The following is a 22,638-nucleotide window of genomic DNA, read 5'->3' on the forward strand; positions in this document are numbered from 1 at the left end:
CCGGGCACCGCCAGCCTCCATGCACGCTTCCCCGGTGAGGGTCGCCGGAGCGCGGGGGAACCAACAAAGGGCATATACCCCAGTTAACCCAAATAAAGTCAAAGGGATTTCAGAAAAAGGGATCAACTCAGCTGTAGTACCCACTCTTGTGGACGGCCTTTCTAGCAATAACGACCTGCTCACTTTTGATATTACGCAAATAAGCCGCATGCTTTTTGAAGGGGCAGGGTGGATTGCATTTAAGCAGGAGTGGCAGGACGACCGCGTTAGCCCAGGCTTCGGTGGAAGGCCAGCAACTCAGCGAGCTGTCCCCAGCCGGCACAGCTTTCCCTGGCAGCACCCTCACTCCAAGCACGCCCGAGAGGGACCTGTTGGAGCTGCGGGCAGATGCCTCGCTAGGGACTGTAGATCCTGGCCCCGGGGAAATGGGAGAGGGAGGGGGCACGCGGGCCACACTCAGCCTCCTCCCGCTGCAAATGCGAGACGGCCCAGCTACAGCAACCCCCAGTGGGGCAGGGGACCCTCATACCCTATGCCCCCACAGGGAGCAGTCAACTTTGCAAAATTCTCCACCCCTGTTAGGAAGGGACGTCCTTTCCATGCTCGGATTTCGGATCACAAATTTATCATGAGGGCCACTGCCGTACACCCTCCGCTGCCAATCAAATTGACTTGGAAATCATCAGACCCTGTATGGGTTGAGCAGTGGCCCCTGACAGAGCCTCGAATGGCAGCCTTGCTGGAACTGGTCGACTGCGAACTGCAAAAGGGTCACATAGAGCCCTCCACCAGCCTATGGAACACCCCTGTATTTGTGATCCCCAAAAGGTCCGGAGAAGGCTATCGTCTCATCCACGACCTGAGAGAAGTGAACAAGACGATCCGACCAATGGGTCCAGTCCAGACACTGCTCCCCGCGAACTCAGCCATCCCCGCAGGGCAGCCATGCGCAGTACTGGATATCAAGGACTGCTTCTTTTCAATACCCCTGCACCCTGAGGACAGAGAACAATTCGCCTTTTCCGTGGCATTTCGGAACGGCAAGCAGCCCAGCCTTCGCTTCCAATGGAGAGTACTTCCGCAAGGCCTCGTCGACAGCCCGACCATATGCCAAATCACCGTGGACAAAGCACTGATGCCAGTCCGACACTCCTATCCCACCGCAACCATCATCCAATACATGGACAACATCCTGGTCGCAGCACCATCGACAAGCCAAGTAGATCACCTGGTGTCCACAATCACGGAAACCCTTCAGGCCAACGGCTTCGAGATCGCGAGCGCGAAGATCAAAAGAGGACCCTGTGTGACCTTCCTGGGAGTGGGGACCACAAGCTCCTACGTGACACCCCCCAAGGTGAAGGTCCGTCGAGACATCAAGACGCTCCACGACGTGCAACGCCTGGTAGGATCGCTGCAGTGGCTTCGCAACATTGTCCAGATTCCTCCCGAGGTCATGGACCCTCTGTACGACCTCCTGAAAGGAAAGCACCCCTGGGATCCCAAGGAACTGACACCGCAAGCAACGAGCTCCCTCGACTTCATCGAAAACCAGATGGCCACTGGCACACTTGCCAGGTGGAACCCAGCCATGCCACTGGACCTGTACGTCCACTTTACACCGAAGGGGGGAGTGGGAGCACTGGCCCAAGGACTTGCTGAAAAGGCCCGACCAATCCAATGGGTGGTCCTCGGAAGACCCACTCGTGCATTTTCCCCAGGAATCGAATGCATCACCAGCCTCATCATGAAAGGCAGGAGACTCGCCTTGAAACACCTAGGGACCGAGCCGACAAGCATCCACCTTCCGTTTCGCAAGCAGCCGACCACGGAGTCAGCCACAATATCAGAGTACCTGGCCCTTGCTCTCTCCGGCTTTGGAGGAGAAATCTCCTACTCCTCCAGACCACCCTGGACTCAGCTGCTGACCATGGTCGACATGGACATGCCACCGAAGGTCAAGGACAGACCGCAGCTGGGACCAACGGTCTTCACAGACGCTTCCTCCACGACTTCAACCGCAGCAGCAGTGTGGCAGGCAGGAGAGCAATGGCACTGCGTCAAAGCGAATGACCCCACACTGTCAGTGCAACAGCTAGAGGCAGCAGCAGTGGTTTTGGCGTGCGGACTCTTCCAAGACAAACACCTCAACATCATAACGGACTCTATATTCGTGACAAGGCTCTGCCTAGCCATGGCAGGACCAGGTGTGTCAACATCAGCAGCAGCCCTAATGCTGGAAGAAGCACTCTCCTCGCGACAGAGCACCGTGTCAGTCATCCACATCAACAGCCATGACCCAGTCAAAGGTTACTTCCAGATCGGCAACGACAAAGCGGACGCCGCAGCAAAAGGCGTTTGGACCTTGCAAAAAGCCCGTCAACTGCACGAGTCGCTCCACATCGGAGTCAAAGCACTGGCGAAGAGATGCGAAATCTCGACAGCGGACGCAAAACATGTGGTAGCCACCTGCCCTCATTGCCAGAAGTCACCCCTATGGACCTGCGGGGTCAACCCAAGAGGTCTCAAGCCCTCAGAAATCTGGCAGTCGGACTTCACCTTATGTCAACTGCTGAAGCGCCGAGCATGGCTTGCAGTGACAGTGGACACTTATAGCGGAACGATCATAGCCACACAGCACCCCAAAACCAACTCCAAAACCTCAATTCAGCACTGGCTGACAGCCATGGCTTGGCTTGGTATCCCCAAGCAGATCAAAACGGACAATGGCTCCAATTTCACCTCCAAACTAGTACAGGAATTCGCCTCGAAATGGGGCATCACGTTAGTGCAAGGCATCCCATATAACAGTACCGGACAGGCCATAGTTGAGAGAGCAAATCAGACCCTGAAAACCAAGATAGAAGTGTTGGCAAAAGCAGAGGGCTTTGCCAATGCCATTCCCCCGGGAGATCAGGCACGTATGCTGGCAACCGCTTTGCTGGCACTGAATCAATTTCCTAGGGAGGATGAAACAAACAGTCCCATCCAAAAACACTGGGCCACTCGAACGCTAGAAGAGGGCCCACAGGTGGTAATCAGAAACGAGCTAGGCGAGTGGGAACGGGGTTGGAGGCTGATGCTCACAGGGCGAGGGTACGCAGCTGTCAAAAAGGACGGCAAAATCAGGTGGTGTCCACATAAGTCGATTAAACCGGACCTTCATAGCAAGCAGAATGAGACTGACAAGAATTGCGAGTCTTTGTTTACAGGACACTCTCGTGGGACGCCCTCGTGACGCGTACATCCCGGTTCCAGATGAAAGTGACAGACCACCAAGCCGTCAGGCAGCGCCTGAGAGACCCGCACGGGTGAGACCCAAGCACCAAGGGTGTTTCTGTGTGATTTTGCTGTTGGGGCTTGTTGCCAGGGGGCAAGCCAGCCCAGACCACTACCCCCATCGGCCCTTCAGGTGGGTCATGCGACACCTTAGTAGTGGCAAAGTGCTCAGAGAAATCACCACACCGAACACCCCATCCTTTGTGCTCCGCATCACCGACCTGTTTCCAGGACAGCCAAGGGTAAACCCCTATTCCCCACACGTCACACACTCGTACCTATCCTACTGGTGCCCAGCTTCAAACCCTGGGAAAAGCTACTGCAATCACCCAGGGTGGGGACATTGTGGGCACTGGGGTTGTGAAACCATTGTCACAGATGCCAGACCTTCGGGGCCTGGGTGGGATCCACAAGAGCCCGACAAATTCCTACAGTTCACCTGGGCACCCATTGGCTGCAAAACACCCATCTTCATACCTGGAAACTTCCATCGATATCGCCATAAAATCCCCAAACTTCAGAAATGTACAGACTACAACATGACAGTTTTGCAGCTACATCACCCTAGCTGGGCAATAAGCAGAACGTGGACAGTGGTCCTTCAAGGGTCAAAAGAGAGGGTGAACGTGCAAATTATCAGGCTTCAACCGTCAGCACCCCGAGCGGTCAGACCCAACAAAGCGATTAAAAGCATGCCGAAAGGGAGAAACGTAACCTACCCCAAAACCTTACCTACAGGGGTCAGCAATGTCCCAACCGGTCAAGCGGAAACCTTTCAGATGAGCCGCTTAACTGAGTCAGACTCAGACCCAATCCTTCGTATGTTAGAAGCTACCTTTGTATCCCTGAACGAATCCAACCGTAATCGAACCGAATCCTGCTAGCTTTGTTACGATGTCAAACCCCCCTTTTACGAAGGAGTCGCTTTAAACACTCAGTTTACTCCACAGCCGACGCCCCTCACCAGTGCAGATGGGATACCCCTCGCAAAGAAATCACCCTGAGTCAAGTCACAGGCCGAGGCAGATGCTTTGGCAATGCAACCCTAGCTAGGCGGAAAGGCAATGTCTGCACCAAAATTGTCAAGCCTAACAGGAAAAACAGTAAGTGGGCAGTCCCATCCGCATCTGGGATGTGTGTTTGCCAGCGATCCGGAGTGAGTCCTTGTGTGTTCCTTCCCAAATCCAATGACTCTAACGACTTCTGTGTCCAAGTTCTGATTGTTCCTAGGGTCCTGTACCACTCAGACGAAGAAATGTACCATCTTCTTGAGGGACCCAGCCGGATCCACAAAAGAGAAATATTGACAGGTGTAACTATCGCAATGCTGCTCGGCCTGGGAGCAGCCGGAACGGCCACGGGTGTCTCAGCCCTAGCGACCCAGCACCAAGGACTGTCACAGCTGCAAGCAACGATTGATGAGGACCTGCAAAGGATCGAGAAATCCATCCCCTTTCTAGAGAAGTCGGTCGCCTCACTCTCAGAAGCGGTCTTGCAGAACAGGCGAGGCCTGGACCTCCTGTTCATGCAGCAAGGGGGCCTGTGTGCCGCCTTGAAAGAGGAGTGTTGTTTCTATGAAGACCACATGAGAGTAGTGAGAGACTCCATGGCAGAACTCCGGAACCGACTGGCTCAGAGACAGAAAGACAGGGAAGCCCAACAGGGCTGGTACGAGTCCTGGTTCAATCAATCACCTTGGCTAACCACTCTGATTTCTGCCCTGATAGGTCCATTGGCGGTGCTGTTTCTAACAGTCACCTTCGGACCGTGCCTGCTGAACAAGCTGGTCTCATTCGTTCAGAGCCGCCAGGAACGGACCAACATCCTGTTCTTAGGCCGACGACAATTGCTGTGAATTCAACCAGGGAACACTGCCAGTCACAAGATTTTCCGAACTTGTCTGGCAAAAGCTTACTCAGGTCTCCCAAGACCCCTTTCCCTTGTCAAGTTACAACATTATACCTCATTTTAGTACCTATGTATATGACTACCTCATTCATTTGTGAAAAAGGGGGGGGAGATGTGGTAGATAGGGAAAAGGCGCTGTGGAAGATCTCGCGATGTCACGGAAAGGCAGGACCCTCTGTTCCCCTTAGATAAGAAATTAACATAGGAATGTAGCCTCCCTTAACCGAATACCAGTAACTTTCCATTCCTCACCCAGTACTTTTCCATTCCTTACTAACCATAGGTAAGAAGGACAAACCCCCTTTTGACGTAGGGACCCCTTAGACTATAACAACCCAAGAGATGAGATAATAAAGGCCTTTTGACCGTCCATCATATTGATGCCTGCGTGTGTCATTGGCCCGAGCGGCCCTGGAGAGTTTGGGCCGCCGTGCTGATCCTCAGAACCAGGTCGCCTCGCCTTATATAAGAAGGCAACAGCCAAGTCCTTAGAGTTTTAAGCGTTGGTGCTTAAAGCATCAGGCAGATGCTTTAGTAGGTGTAAGCATCAAGATTTAGGGCCAGGCATAGTGGGGTATCTAATCCCAGTTTGGGCCCGGGCTTTCGTGGAGTTCAATTAATCGTTGTTCTAAGATCTTCTTTGATGGGGAGGCCTTTTTGGCATCTTGGGCTTGTGACAACTCAGTTGCTTTTTAATCTTAGCTACTTGGATGGCATGTGACCACTCTTTATGCCGTTATAAAGTTAATTTGGGTCTCCTGTATGACCGCGGTGGCTGGCACAGGATTTACCAACCCCGGATTTGCTATGGCTAAGTCAAGTTTACACTCATTGCATAATATTAACTACTGTTGATTACCCGTGGGGGTGGGACAATTGCAAGGTATCTTGGGCTATGGTTGTGGTGAGCCTGATGCCCGCTCCTATCTCCCTGATTGAGGTGTTCAGGGCATCTACACTGGAGCGCGGATACTTGCATGTATACACCTAGCAAAAACTAACAGTAAGGTTAGGACTAAGTCTTTTGTCCTTGCGTGCGTGTGGCAGCCATCTTGACATCTTCAGTGTCGTGCTTTCTATAAGCTACAAGGACGTGCAATTTGGTGGATAGTTGGTTGATGGTTTGTCATCATGGCTTGTGGTTTTGTTTGGTGTTTGGAGAGGGGCTAGCTTTGGGATTAATATTATGTTTGTTTGGGGGTGGTTAGGGGAGTGATGATGGTGGCTGGTTATTATTTTTGACACTAGGGAATATAGAGGAAAGTTAATTGAAAGTGTATTGATGGTAAGTAGTTTGGACAATGTAGGGATATGTGGCTTAGTTATTTGAAAAAAAAAAAGTCTAGATAAAAAAATAGATGCATAAAATGGAATTTAAATGTTAATTCCTAGTGAATGATAAAATAATTTATATGTCTGGCAACCATTACACTATCTGTTGTCTAGAGGTAGGTAGCGCGCCCTCCATGAATGGGGTCAAAGTGCATCAGTGCCAAGTTTGCGACGACCTTATCCCTTAGATCATGACATTCTGGGCGTTAACGGATTCATATGCTCGGCGGTCATGTGATGGACATGTCAAGAGGAAGATAACACCTGCTCTGCACTTGAGGGGCTTATTGAAGAGACGCTAAAAGAAAACAAGTGCAAGAGGTCAGTATGCCGAGGTAATGAAGTTAGGGAGGAGTATTCAACCGACCACTTGTATCTGTGAAGGGCAAGGAGGAAGGAATGAAGCAAGTTATGATCCTGAAGTTACAACCAATAGTGCAAAAGAGCAAGTATAGGAGAGGTATGTGATTGAGGGCAAAAAAATAAAGCACATATGACGTTGAGTAGCTCAGTTCTCGTGAGAAGCGCGATCAAAAGATAACCATGTCTGGCTTGGGAGTGCTTGAAGGCTGTTGGCTGAGAATATTACCTAGGAGGTGGGCAAATCCTGAAGACTAGGGGAATTCAAAGGTGTACTGGGACATTCCTCGTTCTCTAGGTTGGGTGTTGTGTACATTAGGTAAGATCCTGGGTCTTTGGGTGACGCTTGCGGCTTGGCCTTGGGGAGAAATACTTGGGTTGTATGGTACCTGAAGCAAGAATGTGCCTGGTAGGTAGGCTGGCCGAATACCATCCGTTTGGGTTTTTGGTGGAAGAGCTTGAGGTGTAATGTGGATTATCCTACATTTCATGAGCTGTCTGATGGGGCAGAGTGCGATGCATTATTATACATACCCTGAAAGCAAGAAGAAAACGTGCTGGGGGGGGGGGGGTGTATAAGGGGATGGGGGAGGGAATGAAGGACGTATTTAGGTGTTCTTATAGTTAAATTATGTAACGATGGCTTTTCAGGCCGTAAATCTCAGAGAGAGGCCAAGTGGGAATTTATGATAGAATCTGGTTTGTTTTTAGGGCTGTGTTTTGTTCTAGGGGGGTTGGCGGTTGCATCTAACCTGTCTCCTTACTATGGGGTGTTGGGCTGGTTGTAGCAGCGGTTGCGGGGTGCAGCTGACTAGTGAGTTTGGGGGTCCCTTTTGTTTCTTTAGTACTTGTTATGGTTTATTTAGGGGGAATGTTGGCAGTGTTTGTGTATTCAGTGTCGCTGGCAGCGGATCCTTATCCGGAGGCTTGGGGTAGCTGGGGTGTTGTTGGTTATGGTTTTGGGATGGGGTTGGTTGTGATGGTGGGGCTTGTAATAGGGGGTGTGTTGGGGTTGTTGACGGACGAGGGGATGGTGAATAGTGGGGGTTTGTTGTCGGTCCGCTTGGATTTCAGTGGGGTGGCTGTGTTGTATTCAGAGGGGGTGGGATTGCTTTTGATTGGGGGGGTGAGGGTTGTTGTTGACTCTGTTTGTGGTGTTGGAGCTTGTGCGGGGGTTGTCTCAGGGGGCGATTTGAGCTCTTTAGCAGTAGGGTCAGGAAGTAGTTTAGTTAAAAATGCCAGGTTTGGGAATTGGAGCAAAGGGTTTGAGTCCATTCTTCCTGAGGTGGGTGGTGGGGTAACTGTAAGAAGGGGTTTAGTCTTCAATCTTTGGCTTACAAGACCAATGTTTTTATAAACTATTAGAGTTAATTAAAGTTTAAGTAGCTTGTTTTCTAGGGCAGCCACAAGGGGGAACAGAACTAGAATGATTGTGAAGTACGTGAATGAGGCTAGTTGGCCGATGATGATGAAGGGGTGTTCTGCTGGCTGGCTGCCTACTCAGGTTAGGATGAGGATGTTGCCGACTAGGGTTCAGAATAGGGTTTGTGATAGGGGACGAAAGGGTATTGATCATAGTTTTGATGTATGTAGTAGTGGGGTGAGGAACAGGATGAGGATTGAGGCGGCTAGAGCTACTACGCCTCCTGGTTTGTTTGGGATGGATTGGAGGATGGCGTAAGCAAATAGGAAAGATCACTCTGGTTTGATGTGAGGAGGGGTGACTAGCGGGTTGGCTGGGGTGAAGTTTTCTGGGTCACCTAGGAGGTTGAGGGAGAATAGGGCTAGTGAGACAAGTAGGGAGAACATTAGTACGAATCCTAGGATGTCTTTGATGGTGTAGTATGGGTGCAAGGGGATCTTGTCACAGTCTGAGGGAATGCCTAGCAGGTTGTTTGAGCCTGTTTCGTGGAGGAAGGTGAGATGGACGAGAGTAAGGCCTACGATGACGAAGGCAAGGAGGAAGTGGAGAGCAAACAATGGGGTCAGTGAGGGGCTGTCGACAGAGAACCTGCCTCAGGCTCCCTTGACTAGTGTTTGCCTGATGTAAGGGATGGCAGAGAATAGGTTTGTGATTACTGTAGCTCCTCAGAATGATATTTGGCCTCATGGTAGGACGTATCCTACGAAAGCAGTTGCTATGAGGGTGAGGAGGAGGATGACTCCAATGTTTCAGGTTTCTTTGTTTAGGTATGAGCCATAGTAGAGTCCTCGGCCGATATGTAGGTAGATGCAGATGAAGAAGAAGGAGGCTCCGTTTGCGTGGAGGTTGCAGATGAGTCAGCCGAATTGTACGTCTAGGCATATGTGAGCGACAGAGGAGAAGGCTAGATTGGTATCTGCTGTGTAGTGCATAGCTAGCAGAAGACCTGTGACGATTTGAGTAATTAAGCAAACGCCTACTAGATACCCAAAGTTTCATCATGTTGAGATGTTTGATGGTGCTGGGAGGTCAATTAGGGCGTTGTTGATGATTTTGAGGATTTGGTGGTTTTTACAATGGTTGAGGGCCATTGGTTATTTCTGTATGTGGATATGAGGATGATGAGAATGGATAAGGCGAATGATCCTAAGTAAGCTTTGATTAGGCCTGAGTGGAGGGTGGTGGCAGTTTTGGTTGCTATTAGTTGTAGGCTGGCTAGCCCCTCTGGACCTAGTATTTTATATCAGGAGAGGTCAATTAGGTGGGATGTGATGTTTTCTCCTCCTTTGAGGAAGTTGGTTATACTTAGGCGGTGGGTTAGGGGGTTAAAGTATCCTAGGGATGTTGAGAAGTTTGAGAAGGGGGCTTGTTTTGTGAGGATGAGTGTTTGGTCTATTTTTGAAATTTCTAGAACTAAAGCGATGCCTAGGGCTGTTACGATTAGGGAGATTATTTTAATAGAGGGTGGCATGGTTATTGGAGGGGTTTTTGTGGGGATGATGAATGAGGTGATGAGGAATCCTGCCAGGATGCTTCCCAGCACAAGGCGAGTGATAGGGGAAGTTACTGCGGGGTTGTTTTCACGTTCTAAAGTCAAGGGCAGAATTCAAACGAAGCAGGTCTATACTAGTACGGTTATGCGGATTGTGTGTACCACGGTGAATGATGTGGCTAGAAGGGTTAGGAGTAGGGCTCAAGTGTTTGAGTAGGATGTGTTTAGGCTTTCAATGATTTGGTCTTTTGAGTAGAATCCTGCTAGGAATGGTGTTCCTATTAGGGCGAGTTTGCCGATGGTAAGGCATGCAGTGGTTGTGGGGAGTATTTTTTGGAGTCCTCCTATTTTTCAGATGTCCTGTTCTCCATTTAAGTTGTGAACGATGGAGCCTGAGCATAGGAAGAGCATGGCTTTGAAGAATGTGTGAGTTGAGATGTGGAGGAAGGCTAGTTCGGGTAGGTTTAGTTTGATTGTGACTATTATTAGTCCTAGTTGGCTTGAAGTGGAGAAGGCAATGATTTTTTTAATGTCATTTTGGGTGAGGGCGCACGTGGCTGCAAATAGTGTGGATAAAGCTCCTAGGCCGAGGCACAGGGTTAGGGCGGTATGGTATTATGGAATAGAGGGTGGGTTCAGATAAGTAGGAAAATTCCGGCAACTACTATTTTGCTGGAGTGGAGTAGGGCGGATACGGGCGTTGGCCCTTCTACTGCAGCTGGGAGTCACGGCTGGAGGCCAAATTGAGCGGATTTTCCGGTTGCAGCTAGGATGAGACCTAGTAGGGGTAGTGTAGGAGATTGGGATGGGGGAGGAAGTTGTTGGATTTCTCAGGTGTTTCTGGTGGAGCCTAGTCGTGCTATGCAAAGGATAAGTCCGATGTCTACGATTCGGTTGTAAAGTACGGCTTGGAGGGCGGTGGTGTCGGCCTCTGCTCGGCCGTGTCATCAGCTGATTAGCAGGAAGGTTATGATTCCAACTCCTTCTCAGAAAATGAACAGGACGAATAGGTTGTTGGGGATGATTAGGATGAGTATGGTGATTAGGAAGAATAGTAGGTAGTTGTTCCCAGAATTCAGGGGAAGACTCTTTCCTTCTACAGTTTCTCCTGAAATAATCTGACTGTCTACCTTGACCCTTGACTGAGTGCTAAAATAGTGATCTTCCCATTGCGATGAAATGCGAACTCCAAAGCAGTGAGTGTCTGCTCAAGAACCATGGAGATGCTGCTGTGCTGTTTCACAACAGAAATGCCAGAGCTCAGAGGGATTTTGAGGAAGCTTTTCTGGGCAACAGTTTCCAGCAAGTTTAGAAGAATTGGTGCATGCAACTGATTATTTTAAAAAAGTACCTGAAGGAGATGATTTCAGAAGCTGTTTTATGTCTTTGGTAGAACAGCAGGATTGAGTGTTAAAGAAGAACCTGCATTTTCTTGGTTATGTTTTTAGTCATTTACTGGCAAAACAGGCCAAATTGTAGGCACAACCAAGAACATTGTCCTGATCACTTGCTAGCTGTGTGAATGAAACGTGTCTCCTGGAGGGAAGTTGGCAAACAGGAAATCAGCTCTGTTTGGGTTTACTTGTTCTGTGGGATTCAGCAGCCCAGGCAGTTTTCTCACAGCATCTGACTCATTTCCTGTGCCCACTACAGGTCACCTCAAGCATGTATTCAGCGGTGCTGATCCTGAGCTGAGTGAGAAAGGGACATTTCATGTTCCGGGTGTTTTAGAATTCTAGAGCTGGATGTCACCTTGGCCAGTAGCAGTAGAGGACCAGCTAGGGAGACCAAAAGAAAATCCATTTTGATGCCTTCAACAAAGGTAACAAAGGCATAAGTGGATATTTCCTACTTTCCCTCTCAGAGTCCTGAAGAAATACAAACTCAGTTTTGCAGAGAAAACATCACTTGCTGACAGCAGCCAGAGGAGAACACTGAACTAAGAGAAACATCCCAAAGAGAAGAATTAGCCCAGTTCAATTTAGTCAGAGAGACTGACAATTCTATTCCTGTCAGTTTAGTGCCATCTCCTTAGAAGATGCAGTTGTGGAACAAGAAGGCCATCTTGAAAAGGTGGATGCTGTATTTGAAGTCAAACAGGAAACTTTGTGCCTGGAGAGCTGCGTGGGCCAAAAGGAGCCAGGGGTGGTGGCCTTGAGCAGCTACATATGAGGCAGCGTGTGGCCAAGAAGGCCAAGGGCATGGTGGCCTGTGTCAGCAGCAGTGGGGCAGCAGGAGCAGGGCAGTGAGTGTGGCCCTGTGCTGGGCAGCGCCACGGCCACAGCTGAGGTCATTCTTGGAGTTCCTCTTGGATCCCGTGAACAACAGGCTTCGGCCCACAAGGAGAATTTGTGCTGCTTTGTGACAGAGGAGACCTTCCCAGGCTCTTTTCTGTTTGCTGTAGGGAAGATTGGTTATTGCTTGGCATAAATTCACAGACCAACACAGAGTGTTTGCTTTGTCTTGTCGGGGCATGGTTACCACCTCATCGTAGTGGCATCAGAAGGTTGCCTTGGTGCATGGAAGGTCTGAGCGCCAGAGCAGCCCTAGGCCTTGCCCAGTGTAGGAGGAACCTCGTGTATGAGTCATTTTTCAGTGGGCACTTGCACACTTTCAAACGCCTTGTTTTTTCTAGTGTTGCAGCACAGCCTGCAAACTTGCAGAGCAGTGCTATAATGATTCACCATCTTGCTCCTGCGCTTTTTGATGTATATGGTGTTTCCTTGTCAATCTACTATTTGACTCTTTTTGCACATAAGTAGAGATAAGAAGATAAGAAGAGCAAGAGCCATTTTTCCTCTGAAAAATGAGGTGGATGACAACAACCCTAAAACGTTGTTCACACCTCCCTGTTCTAGACCTGTAAGTGCCACTTGTGTGTGGTGCTGTCTTTAGTGCAAGCCAGAGCTGCAAGTTTTGGAGCAGCCAGCACTTTGCTGTTGCAGGCTGAGGATGCTGGGTGCTGGAGTCCTGTCAGGAGCTAGGGATTTCCTCCAGGCAGTGACTGCAGAACTTGGCCTTTGACCTGTCCTGTTGGGGCAATGCAGAGCTGGGGGCTCCGGCTGTGCTTCTGGCTGCTTGGTTCAGGGAAGCTCCATCTCTGGACTTGTGCGGGGTCATGGTCAAGGGCACACGTGGTAGTGCTGGAGGTCAAAAGGCTTTCTTGATTTCTTTTCCCTTTTTGGAAAGGTGTCTTTGGCTTGTGCAAGTGTTCTGCAGTTTTCTTGAGTCGTTCTTCACTTGTAGAGTCACTGTTGACTCAATTGCCTTTTGGCTTTTGAGAAGCTGCAAACAGCAGAAGGGGAAAGTTTCTGCTGATCCATTTTGCACTGAAGTCTGCAACTTTTGCAAGTGCCTTGGAGCCCAGAGTGGGGGTGAAGCTGCAAGTCCTTGACTGCTGTCTTGTGTTGCTCAGAAAAGGAAGGCCATCTTGAAATGGTGCCTGCTGTATCTGAAGTGAAATGGGCAACTTTGTGTCTGGGGAGCTGCATGGGCAAAAACGAGCCAGGGTTGCTGCCGGTCTTGAGCAGCTGCAGATGAGGCAGCGTGTGGCCAGGGGGCCAAGAAGGCCAAGGGCATGGTGGCCTGTGTCAGCAGCAGTGGGGCAGCAGGAGCAGGACAGTGAGTGTGGCCCTGTGCTGGGCAGCGCCGCGGCCACAGCTGGAGTGCTGTGTGCACTTGTGGGCCCCTGGGAAGCAGAGAGTCATTGAGGGGCTGCAGCGTGTGCACAGAAGGACAGGGGAGCTGGGCAAGGGGGTGGAGCACAAGGCCAGTGAGGAGGCGCTGAGGAAGCTTCTGCTTGGACATGAGGAGCCTCATGAGGGACCTTCAGCATCTCTTCAGTGCATCCAAATATTTGAGCTGCTTTTGGAAGTGATTTTCCCCCCTTTTTTTCCTTAGTTTTTTGTTTTTGTTTGCTTGGAGGAAGAGGCTTTTTCATTTTCTTTTTCTCCCAACTAAAGTTGTTTTCATCATTATTTTCTGCCCTTTTATAGCACTGGGACTGAGTCTGCTAGAATTTTCATTTCCAATGTATCACTTCTGGAGAATGCAGTAGTTTTGCATGAGAACACATCATTCTCTGCAGGGACCTTGGTGCAGAAGGAGCTGTTGTGGTTCCAGGCCAGCCAATATGGCCTCAAACATCACTTTGAGCTTAGTAGTGACTGTGCCTTTTTGCAGCCCAGGGAATCAGTGTGTGTTGTTTGGGAATTGAGCAAGAGGTCAATGCCCTTGCATTCCAGCTCTCCTCAGAGATCACAGGAGCTGGAGGGAGCTGGGCTTTATTTCTTATTCCAGCCACTTTAGCACCACCGGTGTGGTTGAGTCCAAGAGAAGAACTTGCCCGAGCATAGATGCACAAAGAGTGCAATTCCCAGTGCAAGGCTCTGGGTCTGATCCCTTTCCGTAAGGACCTACACGCTCCAGATTACCCAAGCGTGTGCTTTTTTGAAGCAACAGGAAAGCAATCTCAGGATTGTAGTTGAGCGGGGCACTGACCACTAAGTTCTGATGTCTGTAGCAACACACAGGGCACAGTAAAGAGAGATTTCAGTAATGAAATCTGTCAATCTCTCTATCTATCTATCTATCTATCTATCTATCTATCTATCTGTCTATCTATATAACATTTGCAGAATTGAATCTTCCTGGCTCTGGTCCAAGGCAGTTGGAGGTGCAAAGCTCACCTAAAGCATCCCTTTCTGGCTAGGATTAGACACATATTCCCTTGACTGATTCTGAGCAGGCAGAGATGTTTCTGCCTCCAGATAGGATGGTTTTCTCTTTAGAGTTGTTTCCCTCCTCTGGCCTCTTCTGCCCTGAAGTCTCCAGTTAATTCTTTCAATTTCTGCCTGTCCTAGAGAGGTGCAACAATTCCATGTTTAGGTGGTGTTTGGTGACTCTGGTCATACATGCATTACGTGACACATGGTTTCCTTCACTGGCATCCCCAGGGCTGTGTAAGTGCATTCGTTCATGGGGCCTTAGGAGAGTCTCTTTCCCTCAGCAGCAGCAGCAGCAGCAGCAGCAAGGAGCGGTGGCAGGGTCAGGACCAAGAGGAGGTGCCAGCCCTGGCCCTTTGCTCCCGGGCCCCAGGCCAGGAGGCCTCTGGCTGCAGCAGGGCGCTCTTCGGGCAGCCCCTGGCAGCCTCTGCACAGAGCATGGCACGCTGCCCTGTCCTGCTTGTGCCACTTTTCTTCAGCAATACCCTAGCTCCTCTTTACAAGGAAAAAAACTCCAGCAATGTAAAAAGAGCTAATTCAAGTACACTTCTATCTGCCTTTGTATTGTAGTTCAGGGCATGTATTTTTTTGTCTAGAATTCCATGATTTTTACGAAAACATGCATTCATATCTGCACATTTTTGTGGTTTTAATTATTCATATATCAAAACATTCCTTTTTAAAGTCTTGATGTATTGCAATTGGTAATTTTGAGGTAGTATATTTTTATATGTCACAAAATAACACCCTTTGGGTAATTTTTCTCACTCTTAAATAAAAAACCCCCGTAAGCCATTTTAGTCTCTGTCTCTCCAAGTTGGTTCATACCGGCCTATTTTCAATCAGGGCTATAATACTTTCAGAGGATTGAGAGCGGTCCAATGAAATGCACACCAGTGATTCCTCTTGTGCAATGTCATGGCCCTGCCATAAAGCCTCTTTTCACTTTTTTGTTCTCTCATTAGCTCAACTGCAAACACACATTTAGTTGCAAACTTACACAACATGAGAAAAATCAAAATGATGTGAGGGGCCTTTGGGAGCTCCTTGCTGATCTTTCTTCTTCTTCAGCTGTGCAAGGCTCTGATCCAGGCAAAGAGATTGCACTTAGTGCTACACAACCATTTGGCTGGAACTCTGCTGATTTCTAGGAACAGCTGAAGGCCTCTGTCTCCCCAGGATGTTTTGGCTGAGCCAAGCTTTGCTGGGTTTTGGCTGCAAATACCATTGCCCTTGCTGTCTTCTATCCACAAGTACCATGGCTGGGCAAAAACTGCCACATGGGCCACCTTCCAAAGGCACTTTTGTCTGGAGTTTCTGACTGAACGAGAGCCTCATCCACTGCCAAACCACATGAAAAAAAAATCATGAAACAGAACTTCCCATCCTTAACAAACAACTGACAATTCAGAAATGGATCTAGAGCATCGGAATGAAAAGGAAGGCAATCTTCCAATGGAGTTGTGCTTTCGGGAGTTTTTCTTCTGACTCCCACTCACAGCTGGCACTGGAAAAAGTCACATCTCTGCAAGCGTCAGTGTCTTCTGTCTGCCATCAGTTGTTTTGCTGCAACAATCAGAACAGGCATCAGGCTGGAGAGAGGCTCAGCTGATGCTAGCAACAGGAGCTGCCCCAAGGAGAAAAAAGAAATGAACTTTTACCTCCCAAACCCATCTCCCCAGAGGCTCAAGCAGGATTCCTCTGGTTCCCAGAAATACAAAGCAATAGGGCTGAAAAGACCCTCTGCAGCTATGTGTTCATGCACAAGACTTTGCTGATGCCATTTGCGTTTGGCCTTTTTTTCTTTTCTATTTTTTCTGTATTCCTTGCACATCAATTTAGAGCTCTGTAGGCTACTCTATTTGTGACTACTTTTCCCGGTCCTTTTCCATGGCCTTTGCCTAAGCAGAAAGACAAACTTCCAGAGCTCCAAGGGCCAGGGGGTAGAAGGCCCCAATGTTATCCTTGTTCTTCCTGGGACAGACCCCTCTGGGGAGCTGGTGGACTCACCATCCCTGCAAGCCTTTACAAGAAGACTGGATGTGGCACGCGGTGCTGTGCTTTAGTTGACGTGTTAGGCCATGAGTTGGACTCGATGATCTTGAAAGTGTCTGTCTTCCAAGCCAGTGATTCTGTGATTCTGTGACTGAGGCAGCTTTTCCTGCAGCCCTGGAAAGGGCTGCGGGGACCCTTGGCCAAGGACGGGGATCAGGGCTCATGGAAAAGAAGCAAAGGGCTCAAGGCAAAGGCCGAGAGGGCAGAGCTGCCACAGCGTGGCCCAGAGAGAGCCCCATGTCCTCCTCCTCAACCTGCGCCCTCTGTGCTGCCATTTGTGGCACCGGCGGCTCCTCTCGCTGCGGGGCTCCAGGGCGTGCTGGGGACCGGGCCCCTCGTCTCCGGGAAGCGCCGGAGCCTCGGAGGCAAGCGGCGGCTGTTGTGACCGGCAGGGGAGAGCTGCAGCTGCGGCTGCGGCCCTGGGCACGGCGAGCTGCCGCTATGGCCGGCTCCTGCCGCGGCTCCTGCCTCTGCTCCGGCCTCTGCTCCTGCCCTGTGCGCACAGACACGCCCGAGGGCTGCCCGGCAGCTCCCTGCCGCTCCGCAGCGGGCCCGGCCGGGCTGCTGCTCTCTGCGGCCTCTGCCCGCGCTCCCGCCGGCCCCGCCGCGCTCCCGCCAGCCTCTGCCGCAGCCGGGCCCACACGGGAGGCAGCACATTGCGGCCGGATCGGAAAAGCCCTGCCCGCAAACCGCCCGCCACGGCCTCGGCCTCAGGCCACAGGCTGCCGGCGTCCTCGCAGCTGCGAGCCGGCCCGGGCCGCCTGCCGGCCTCGGCCATAGCTCCCGTCTGTGTCTCCATGGCCGCGGCTGCTCGGCACAGCGGGCTGAGCACAGCCAGCGCCAGCAGCAGCTCCTCACGGGCCCAGGCTCCGGGCGCTCCGAGCCCGCCCTCCCCCGAATCCCAGCCCTGAGGGGCTTGGCGTCCCAATGCATCCCCTGGGGACAGCAGGGTCGGCCGCTGAGCTCAGCCCATGGTGACACCACCAAGTGACCAATGGAAAATTCACCAAATCCTCATCAGAGACAAGAGAAAACTCCCATGGTGCCTGACAGCCTGAAGCAACTGCCAATTACAGATCATTCCACCCATGTGGGAAAAAGAGACTTTTGCGTTAAAGCAAAACAGAGTTATCAAAAAGGAGGGCAGGAACAAACAACAAAGTGTTTTGGACTCATGCTTCTTGTCTCTGTTAGAAAGGCCAAGAAAATGCAATCCTTGCTCTTCTGACACAGCTCTCTCTCTTCATGGTGTGGGACAGCGAGTGCTGATGATGTGCAGGACCTGATGCAAGGGACAGGGAGGAGGATTCAGCAGGCACAGTGCCAAGCTGACAGAGGGATGATCTCTGGCAGTGGCACTGAAGGAGAAGAGCTTGCAGGCAGCACAGAAAACTGCTCTTTGTCTCCCCTCTTCTTTCAGTGCTGCTAAGAATGTAGCCTGGAGCAAGCTGGGAACACCAGAACATGGAGCCCTTTACAGGCAGGGCTGCATCTGTTGAAGGGCAGAGGGAGCTCAGCAAGAATCACACACAAACCAGCAGGGGACTGAGGAGCCCCTCTGGTGGCAGTGAGCAGCCTCGGGCTCTGCTCACTGCTGCTGCCATTTTCTATTGAACCATCTCCAAGGACTTCTGTTGTGCTCTGTATTTCTAAGTGGTTTCCCCCTTGGTTTTTTTTTGTTTGTCTCCTGCACCTTGATTTCTCCAAATTTTCTTACCCTGTCAGCAGCAGCCCCTGTCCAGAACTGGCTCTAAAATATCAGCAAAGCAGCTAGGAAAAACAATGGGTGGTATCCTGTGGCTCAGAAATTTGTATGCCAGAGCCCTGCCTGTGCATTATGCTTTGTCAGGACCTCCTTTTCTGTGCAAAAACTAGTGAACAGTGATGGTTCTTTGCCTAATAGCTCCTGACAAGCAAATGTTGTGCTAGGTTTCTCATGAGTGTATCTGTTAAGTTCATTGCTGGCAAAGAGAAAGTAAGGCCAGGGTAGCAGAGCAGCTGGGAGCTGGTCACTCCCTGCAAAGGGCTGGTGTATGATGTGAGAACACCACGCTCCAGCATGGGCGAGCAGGGTAAATGTGCTCAAGGTGCTGCAGGCGAGGTTTGGGCTCACTTACAGGGCAGTCAGGGGTGGTGAGCACTGCAACATCCAGCTGCAGTCTCCATCCGCGTCCCTTTCAGTGCTGGCTTTAGTGTGTCTGCAGCCTGGATCCAGAGCCCCCTGGGGGACTCCTGAGGCTGCCTTTGCACTCAGGGTGAGGATGCCCAGGAGCCCCTGAGGCTGGCAGTGGGGACCAGGGCTGGGGCTTGTGGCCTGGCAGGTGTGGCTCTGGGGGCTGGGACATGCCAGGGCATGGGTCACTGTCACTGCCCTCCGCAGCCCTGGCTAGCTCTGTGATGTTCCAGGGACAATGCCAAGAGTGCAGAACTGGCTAGACTAGGGTTTGCCTGAGCCAGAACCTCTAGGTCAGCTGCCTAGCAGTAGAGACCCCTGGAGGATCAAGTGGAGCAGGCAGCAGAAGCTCTTCTGTGGTGTAAAATGCAATGAATTTCTTAGGAGAGGCAGAAGGAAGATACTTAGCAGAAAATCCCCAAAGGGAAGCAAAAGTTAAAAGGACCCACAGCACCCCTGTGCACGGGTTTTTAAAATCTTTCAAAACGGGGGGGTGGACACCATATAGTAACCAATAAGCGACTGTTGGGGTGTGATTTTGAGGGCCACAACAAATCAGAACAAGGGGAGGAGAGAGGGTTGGGACAGGGATTGGATCTTGGGGTAAGAGACGGGGAACTTTCTGGAACAAAGGGTAGGGTTTGGGCTGATGGATGGGCCAAAGGGACCGGGTTGTCTTGACAGACAGGGAAAAGTCTGGTGAGGAGGGAGGGGATTCCTTGAGGGATACTTAGGGAAGAGAATATAACACAGGGGAGAAATTAACTGTAATAACTCGGGGAACAGTGGAACGTACCACAAGCTAACAGAACATTTGGCTCAATAAACTAACACACTGCAACACAGAAATTCAGGCTTTCAGCAGCTGAGAGGTGGCAGTGTTGGAACCCGCAGCAGCTGGTGAAAGCCATCTCTCTCCTTCAGGTTCTTGCTGTGTGGGAAGGTGCTGCGGGTTGTGGTGGCTGCACTCTCCCTTTGCTGGGAGGATGATCTGTACCAGGGGAGAGCAGAAAGCTGCCATGGTGAGCAGAACATGCTCAGAGCATTACAGTTCAGAGAATGGCACTGCCCCTGAAGGGCAAAAAGCTTGAAAGCATAGAATTCTGTGCAGAACTGTTGCACAGATTTTCTCTTCTAGAATGTGCCCATTTTCGTATTCTGTGGATGAATACATGGGGTTTTTTTCTTAAGGTTTTTGGGAGAACTCTCAAGTATATTTCTGTTTGCATTTTCCATCCAGCATGTATACAGATTTTTTTTAATTGTTCTTTTGTAAATATTTAGGGAAAAAATACCAAAGCATTTTTTAATCCTTTGGAATATTGTGATTAATATTCTTAGAAAAAAAACCTTGTTGAACAAGTCTGAAAACACAGAGAGAAGAAAAATAGCATAAAAGTCTTTTTTAAAAGGGTGTATAATGAGGACTGCAGAACTGAATAATTCCTCCAAGGGCAAATTCTTCAAGAATGGCCAAGATATTTCCTTAAATCAAGGGAAATATGACCTGAAGCCATACAAAGAGCAGCCAACACAAATGAAAACTCTTTGGAAAAGAGGGCATTTTTCCAGTGACATCAATCTGTCGGGATAACTAAGGGATGTCTATCATTTTTGCACTGCATTCCTTGATATTTATAGTGTGTTTTCTCCCAGTTTCTGTGAAGTGAATAAGAAACTGCAGTTTTTTACGGTGTGAATCCTCAAAATTAGAGGGTTTTAGGGAGGCTACAAAATGCAGGCCCCAGAGACAGCAGAACTGTGATTAGAGCTAAGCAGCAGCCGTGAGATAGGCAGAGTTCCTGGAACAGCTATGTCGGTGACAATCCTCCCTGTTCCTCTGAATCAGACACAAGAGTACTGAGAGGGAAAAATAAAGCACAATCTAAATGAGAGGTGAACCCTCCATTGCAATTACCTAATTGGTCTAATATTAATAAAAATTTAGAAAAATATTTGGATTCAAAGAAACAACTCTTTGCATTACCTGGAAGATATGGTCGTAATGATGTAAATCCACGATTTGAAAGTCTTTCTCACCATGATACAAAAGAACTCCGTCAATCTTTGGGAGAAAGTGGGTTCTCTTCTCCTTATTTTAATAATGTGTTGAAAAGTATTTTTTATTCTTATGACCTAGTCCCTGCTGATTGTCGAAATGTGGCTTCCCTAATTTTAACCAATTCACAATATCTGTTATGGGAATTACAATGGAAAAAACTTCTTAATAAATTGGTTGAAAGATATGAAAATACTCCTTATGAGAATATAGATGTTACCCAACCTAGCAGGTGATCCATTTTACCATAGACCAGAAAATCAAGCGGCAGAATTACCTTGGCCTGTATTACCAGATATTAAAGGTGCTGCTAGAAAAGCTTTATTTTCAGTTAAGCCAGCTGGTACCCATGTAAATGCTTATACTACTATCAGACAAGGTGGAACAGAGACAAGGTGGAACAGAATCCAGTGGTTCTTTTCTAGCCAGATTAACCCAAGCAGTCGAAAAGCAATGTCCAGATGAACAAGCTCGCTCCTATATTGTTCAAAACCTTGCCTTTGTAAATGCTAATGAGGAATGTAGAAAAAATGTTTTAACTTTGCCTGATCAGCCTCCAACTATTACACAGATGCTAACAGCTTGCAGCAGGCTCACTTCTCCACAACATCTTGCTAACATACAAGTCAATGCATTAGGAAAAACATTGGAAGATAATCTGACACAATGAATGGATAAATTTGAAAAGCTCCTAGTAAAACAAGAAAAAATTTGGGAAAAATCTGTTGGTACTTTACAGTTGGACTCTGATAAAAAGACTTGTGGTAAACCAGGTCACATTAAAAAGCATTGTCCTATGAAAACAACCCAACCTAAACAACTTTCTATTTGCCCTCAATGTTGAAAAGGGAAGCATCTTGCTAAGTACTGTCACTCTCAGTTTGACATTGATGGCAGACATTTGTCGTTAAACTTAAAAAAGAGCATGGATTACCACCGCACCTCGACACAAGTAGTGGTATCCCCTGGCAGGCAGTTACCCAGTCAAGTGGTGTTAGTACCTGAGTCATTTATCCCTCAATCAACCAATGCTCAAATGGTTCCAGCTCAATACTCTCAAGTGCAAGGTTTGAATTAGCCTCCTCAAAATTGATTCATCTATTAAATAATTTGTGTTGTGTAAGCCTTCATACTGGAATTGTTAATCTTTTTCAACAAAGACAGTATTTTTTGATTCTAGGCAAAGCCAACAAGAAGATTTTTAAACTCTCAATCCTTCCTTCTGTTGTTTCAGTAAATTGTAATGAAGAACTAGTGATTTTAGCTCTTGCACTTGATGTTCCCATGGTAATTCCACCAAAAACACCTATTGCTGTCGCAGCTGCCCATTTGTCTCGGTGCAGGGAAGGCTCGAGACCCTCAATATGAGTGTTCAGCAAGCTCCATTTGTTGAAGAGAGCATCAGACACTTATACAGCAAGTAATAAGCTCATGAATATTCTGTAATTTACACCGTCTATTGGCCACACTACAACATCAGCTCTTTCTCATTCTTTAGGGGTTACATCTCTGTCATGGTTTGGGCCTGGCACAGAGCCAGTGCCCCCATGAGAATACCTTCTCCCTGGTGTCTGCTGTGAGATGTGACCAGGAATAAGCAAAGCAGGCTCCAGCTTAAACATAAAGAAAACTTTATTACCTAAACTAGAAGAAAAGAAGAAAAAACCTATAAGGGAAAAAAAAAATTGAAAACCTTACAAAAAAGCACTTTCCTCCTCCCCACCACCCAAAAATTTCCCAATCCAATACATTCCCCCAAATCACCAACTGCCCAGTCTGGCACCACCCTTTAGGATATTCAAACTGCAGTCCATGAAGAGGAGAGGAGTCATT

At 49.1% G+C, this 22,638-nt stretch overlaps 2 pseudogenes; one reads left to right on the top strand and one right to left on the bottom strand.

Annotated features, from left to right (window-relative positions):
- Nucleotides 1–22,638, top strand: part of LOC128943635 (zinc finger protein 271-like) — a 684,983-nt pseudogene that overhangs the window by 622,751 nt on the left and 39,594 nt on the right.
- Nucleotides 8,553–9,393, bottom strand: LOC128943651 (cytochrome b-like; annotated as a pseudogene).

The sequence above is a fragment of the Melozone crissalis genome, unplaced genomic scaffold, assembly GCF_028551555.1.
Source record: "Melozone crissalis strain CALT ecotype California unplaced genomic scaffold, PUWL_Pcris_2 ptg000052l_1, whole genome shotgun sequence".
In the NCBI taxonomy this organism is placed as follows: Eukaryota; Metazoa; Chordata; class Aves; order Passeriformes; family Passerellidae; genus Melozone; species Melozone crissalis.